The 6000-nt window shown below is 42.9% G+C and overlaps 1 long non-coding RNA gene across 3 annotated transcripts in view; it reads left to right on the top strand.

Annotated features, from left to right (window-relative positions):
* The first annotated feature begins 3857 nt into the window (after positions 1–3857).
* The window catches only part of LOC109497488, a 37780-nt gene continuing 35637 nt past the window's right edge, over positions 3858–6000 (top strand). Inside the window, exons 1-2 of one of the 3 annotated variants that reach the window (XR_002153727.2) lie at positions 3858–3994; positions 4553–4640. This is a non-coding gene — a long non-coding RNA (uncharacterized LOC109497488). Of the gene's footprint in view, positions 3995–4363; positions 4641–6000 lie in introns of those variants that run through there. The other 2 variants (XR_002153726.3, XR_002153729.3) reach the window with 2 other exon arrangements.

Here is a 6000-nt window from a genome sequence, read left to right as displayed (position 1 = left end):
GAAAGAAAAAGGAAGGAAGGAAGAAAGAAAGAAAGAGAAAGGAAGGAAGGAAGAAAGAAAGGAAGGAAGAAAGAAAGAAAAAGAAAGGAAGGAAGGAAGAAAGGAAAAGAAAGAAAGAAAGAAAGAAAAAGGAAGGAAGAAAGGAAGAAAGGAAGAAAGAAAGACTTTGAAGTGACGAAGCCTCAGTTATCAGGAGTCTCCGTTTATATGGAATATCTTTTTCTTCCATGGTCGTCAGCAATGTGACTGAATACGGAAAATAAAGAGTGAAGTTGAGAAGTATCATTCATATTTGAGGAAACTGCCTGTTAGAATTTAGGGAGTATGATCAATATTTATGAAGCTCAGAAAGCCCTCTCCGGGGCAGAATGACTCACAGTTCATGAAAAGGTAAAAGCGTTGGTTGTTCTGTAACAGGTATGTATTAAATACCATATGTGTCCAAGACGGGGTTCGTGTGTGTGTGTTGTAGACGTTCTTTAGGAAGAGGCGGAGCTTTCCTTTTCCAGATATATGCCCTGTTGGATGCAATTCATCTAACTTATTAACTAATTAATTAATTGTTGGGGGAAACCCAGTTGTATTCTTTTAATGTACTTTAAAAATTGATGTATACTAGATGGTTCTTTATGCAAAGACAGTTTAAATCCCATTCTTCCATAAAACATGTGTGTGACTTATGTCATATGAAGAGTCACTTTGCAGAGCCCTACAGGTGCACACCATCAGCATTCTGCTTGCTGAAGTGACCGAGGCTGAATTACAGTCATCTGCCTGTTGGTCATTGACATGGCGATCTCCTCAGTGAGTTCTGACGATCACCGGAAACTGCTGGGTCTGTGAGAAAGAATTATCTTGGGGAGGAGAGAGAAGACCCATCTTTGAAGAGATGGAAAAGGTAGGTGATATATACCTAGTGGACTCAGTCCAGTGCTTCTCAAACTTTCTGGTCTTATGACTGCAAATTATTGATGACCTGAGAGAGCTTACATTTATAAGTATTAACTATATTAGAAATTAAAATAGGGACGCCCAGGTGGCTCAGTCGGTTAAGCGTCTGACTTTGGCTCAGGTCATGATCTCAGGGTTCATGGGTTCAAGCCCCACGTCAGGCTCTGTGCTGACAGCTCAGAGCCTGGAGCCTGCTTCGGATTCTGTGTCTCCCTCTCTCTCTCTGCCCCTCCCCCACTCACGCTCTGTCTCTCACTGTCTCAAAAATGAATAAATGTTAAAAAAAATTTTTTTTAAAGAAATTAAAATGGATCTTTAAAATACAAGAATACAAGAAACACAAGAAATCCTCACGTCATGTAGCTTCTAGAACACTACAGTGTAAACTCTTAAGAGAACGAAAGTGAAAAAAGAAAATAACATTTCAGTATTATTATGAAAATAGTTTTAACTGGATGAACCTACTGGAAAGGTCTCAAGAACCCCCAGAGGTCCCTGGACTACACTTTAGGAACCACTGGCTCAGCCCATTGCATAGCAAAAGCCCGATGCATGCACACTCTTGGAAGAAGCTGTCAACCAAGATGTAAGAGTGACATCTGGCTGGTGAAGACTGAGGAATTTCTTTGGGATGGAGGCTCCGTTGGTGGCAGCTGGTGGCCCACCAAACTGTGGCAAAGCACGTACCGTGGTGTGCTGGATGTGAAGGATACGGTATTTATAAGAATGACCTTTTCACCTCTGAAATATTTGGAGCTGTTGACCTTCTCTTCTTGACATGATCCTGGACACGGTGACCCATGTTCCTGTGAATTCTTTGCGGTGACCACCTCTGGAAATCATTAACTCCTGGGTGTGGGTGAAGAACGCCTGGGGGTGGTTCTTCTAGGGCTCAGTCCCCGAGTTCCCTAGCAGTATGCTTCTGAACTGAGATCTTTCCATTTCGGCAGGGATTTTCTGCTGTGTCAGAAACAGGGTAGAAGAAGTACTTATTCTCTTGGGCAAATAGTTAGTGCTTTGTTATTTAAATTGTAACTATACACAGGCACAAATATTTGTTGAATGAATGAAATATGAAGCAGGAAATCAACTGAATGTATTAACCATGGTCTTGGAAGGGCATTATCTCTTTCTGGGGCAAAATGGAGGCACAATCTTCTTGATAGAGAGAGGTTGGTCATTTGGACATGGGTCAGGGTTTGTCACAGTGTAAAACAGTGAGACTTCTTGTTCAGAAAGCAAGAAAAAAGGGGCATTAAAAGTACTAAAACAGAAAATATTTTCTTTTCTTCACAGTCTCTTTCTTAACTTGTCATGGTCTTTTTTTATTTGCTGTCTGATGTCATTTTAAGTAAACAAAAGTTAAAATTTTAAATTATTAGCATGAATTATACCATTCATCTTTATAGCGTGGAATGCCAGTTTTCAATGCGGATAGAAGAGCACTTAACCTGTCTTCGAAATCACTGAAATTATACAATTTGTTTTTCATAGTGCGTACATGCATATGAATTTAATTCTTACCAGAGCAGTGGAAACACTTCACGAAACTAACCCCATTGTTTTTATTTCACTTCTTGAGTGTGTGCGCATTCTACCACACTCTGGAAGCAGATGGCTTCCATAACACGCTTACCTTGTACTCAGTTTGAGTCTCGCTAAACTCCAACACATGCTGAGTCTGCTGGAATGCTGTGCCCGTGAGGCATTGCCAAAGCTGTATGTGAATAGGGGAGCAAGGAACGGGAGACACCCATGCTGTGCACGTCTCCTCCACTCACATGCAGACTCCCTTGTCCCATTGCACCTCACAAGTTCAAGGATAAGAATTTTATGAATGTCAAGATGCTGATATCTGTCATTTAACCAAGCAAGGGACCCTTCCGAGCATGGGCCCTGCTTGACGACACAGGTCACTTGGCCACCGGGCTGACCTGACTTGGGGCGACGGTCCCGTGCTGAGAATGGGGGCTCATTTCGGCCGTAGACCTGCTCTTGGGTTTCGGTGTGTGCACAGCTGTCACTAGGGTAGGACGCCCAGCATCCCACAGGATAGTACTCTTCCCACCGGGCCAGAAAGGTTGGACAGCAGCAGAGGGAACCGAAAATGGTCTCTTGGGGTGTATGAAGAAAACAATTGAATTTATTTTTCTATGAACTTTTTAATGTCATTCTTTAAAAATTTCTGTGTCGTGTGTTTGTATTTTCAGAATGCACAAAAGATATCAACAGAGCATTATATGTAGATAATCTATAAATCTATATTGGTGTTTGTGCTAAAAAATGTTTTACTGAGAGGAATGCCTGAAAAACCAGTTAAAGGGCACCATCCCAGAAGACAGCATAAACAATGAGTCAAGGGAGAGAGTCTAGGGGCTGAGGAGAAGCCCATTTTGATTATTTGGCAATGGCTTCCTAAAGTGGGTCAGTCCATAACCCCACCCCACCTCCCCATGGTAGGGGATGATAAGGCCCAGATGAGTTCTAGCCAGACAGGTGGGACCTGAGTTGGTGTGAGCCTCTTGACCTATAAGGGGAGAGTCCAAGTTGTACCCATGGAGGAGAGCCTAGGATGAAGCCAGGGGCTTCACTGGCTCCTGTCAGATGTCCACAAATAAGAGAGACTGAAAATGTAAGTCAGAACAAGAGAAGCCAGGTCAGTAATAATAACTTACGGAGTTACATGACATTGAACTCACTATGAGGCAGCTTTTTCTTCCCATTTCACAGATGAGGGAATGGGCAGCCAGACAGTGAAGTAATTTGCTGAGGGTCACAGAGCTAGCGATGACCAGGTATGTCTCTTTCCCCGCCCGCCTGTAGACTGCAGCAGGCTGAGCAGAAATACCTCCATGAGGCAGGAACTAATATTGTTACCATCCTCGTTTTACAGATGAGGAACCCGAGGTTCCGAAGAACGTGGCGGTGACCAGATCTTGTTCTGGACAGAAAGTTGGTCGTGTGGTCCATGGCAGGGTCAGCTTGGGGCAAAGTCTGGATGCCAATTCCCATGGCTGCGATGACGGCCAACATCCTGTTCAGAGTGAGCTCAGTTGCCTCAAGGGTTGGAGGATTCTTTTTTTTTTTTTTTTTTTTTAATATATGAAATTTATTGTCAAATTGGTTTCCATACAACACCCAGTGCTCATCCCAAAAGGTGCCCTCCTCAATAAGGGGTTGGAGGATTCTAAGGGAGGAAACAGTAACCCCTGGTTTTAGAAATGGGTGGACACAATCTTCAGCCGCGGGACTAGAAATTATAAATTCCATTTACTTAATCTTTCAAAGCAAGCTCAAGGGCATTAAGAATCACTTTACAATGATCTCTTTGGTATTTACGATATCCCTAAAAGGTAACAAAGCTGCTTTATCTCATATTTACATCCAAGCAGAGCTAGGGAGCAGGGGACAAGGCCTTCCCACCGTGATTGAGAGCGATGCTGTCCGGCTCCAAATCCCCGCGCCGCTCTGACACGAGGCTGCGTATAAGGCAGCTTCTCACTGTCCTTCCATTTCTCGTTTTACCTCATTTGGTTAAACCGCACAAGCTCAGTGCTTGGAACTTCCGTTTTCTTATCTTGAACATCATGTGCTGTTCCAGCTCCAGCCAGCCACCCAGGAAGGAAGCATCCTGTTCCTTTTAAACAGAGGGCCCGGCCGGCCACATGGCCACGCTGTTGACAAGCTCTGTAAGTAACATTATCTCCATTGCCTTGAAAAGATCTATCAGAACTGGAAAGCGCACAGAGTTGGAGTTTAATAGTTATTTCTGGTCTGCTTATCTCGCAATCAAATATGAAAAAGAAAGCCAGAGGCATGAGAGGGAGGGTAAGGACAAAGGGGGCAAAGAGACAGAGAGAGAGAGAGAGAGAGAGAAGAAAGAATCAAGCATGGGCCTCTTTTCTTATCCATTTTCAGTTTTCCTAACCCCAGTCCTGACTGAACAAATTAATACATCAGGTCTCTACCCATGGTCACACTTGTTGGGAACCTGAACCGTGTTGATGTTTTATTGTGGTCAACTCGTTGTCCAGATTTCTCTTATATGCTGATCATTTTTAGTATTACTTGAAAATATGCTCTTTTTTTTTTCTCTTTTCATTTTTAACGTTGATAACCTGGTTGAGTATTTCGTTAAATGTGGAGATGTTGCAGGACATGCCCTCCTTTGGGCTGGAAAAAAAAAAAAGGACATTTTCATGGCAAGTTCTTAATCCTCTATTTTTATTTTCCTGAGGTTTCTGGTTTCTCAGAATCTATGCTTTAAACAAGCTACTTCCTTTTGATTTACACTGCAGAGAATTTTGAGAAGTTCTAAGTTAAATGGGTAAAAAGCATTTCAAGTGGTGCAAAAATAGTTAAAAATGTGACATGGAAAAATGCCTGAATCTATTTTACTTAAAAAGTTATGTCAGGAATTAAACTGTGAATTGGGTAGAAAAGCCTTCACGCCCCGTTTCTTTCTACTGGAAGAAATTTTAAAGTATCCATTGAATTCTAGACGATGAGGGTCACGGGAAGTTCACGGGCGATCTAAAACAGCACGCGTGCCTACACATTTTGGCATCTGAGTTATTTGCACAGGTACAGAGCATAATGTTTCAAATAACAGTTTTACTCAGAAAACTTGATTCTGTGCAACTGGAAACCTGTCTAGCTTAGTTAGCTCTTCCTCAACCTGTTGGGCTCTATTCCTCTCCCCAACCTAGAGATGGGTTTATTTCTGCTGCTGACGTTCAGCACCTGCTTGCTTAGAATTCCTCTCTCTTTCTCTCCCTTGCTCTCCTATCGTGTCTCTTTGGTCTCCCGTGGCCAGTCTCTGAGAGTGGAGATGAATGTTCCAGCAAGAATAGTAGCTGGTACTTCCTGAGGGTTTTCCCGGAGGGTTTTCCCGGAGGTTTTGACCTAAGCTCTTCAGGTATACTATAGCATCGAATCTCCACCATGATCTTGTGAAGTAGTTCGGTGAATACCCCCATTTTAAGGTTGGGAAAACTGAGACACAGAAGTTATCAACTGGTGAAAGGTGTGGCAGGGTTTCAGCCCGGG

The sequence above is a fragment of the Felis catus genome, chromosome A2 (genome assembly GCF_018350175.1).
Source record: "Felis catus isolate Fca126 chromosome A2, F.catus_Fca126_mat1.0, whole genome shotgun sequence".
In the NCBI taxonomy this organism is placed as follows: Eukaryota; Metazoa; Chordata; class Mammalia; order Carnivora; family Felidae; genus Felis; species Felis catus.
The sequence above is the reverse complement of the archived record's forward strand: the minus strand, read 5'-3'. Positions and strand labels throughout refer to the sequence as shown.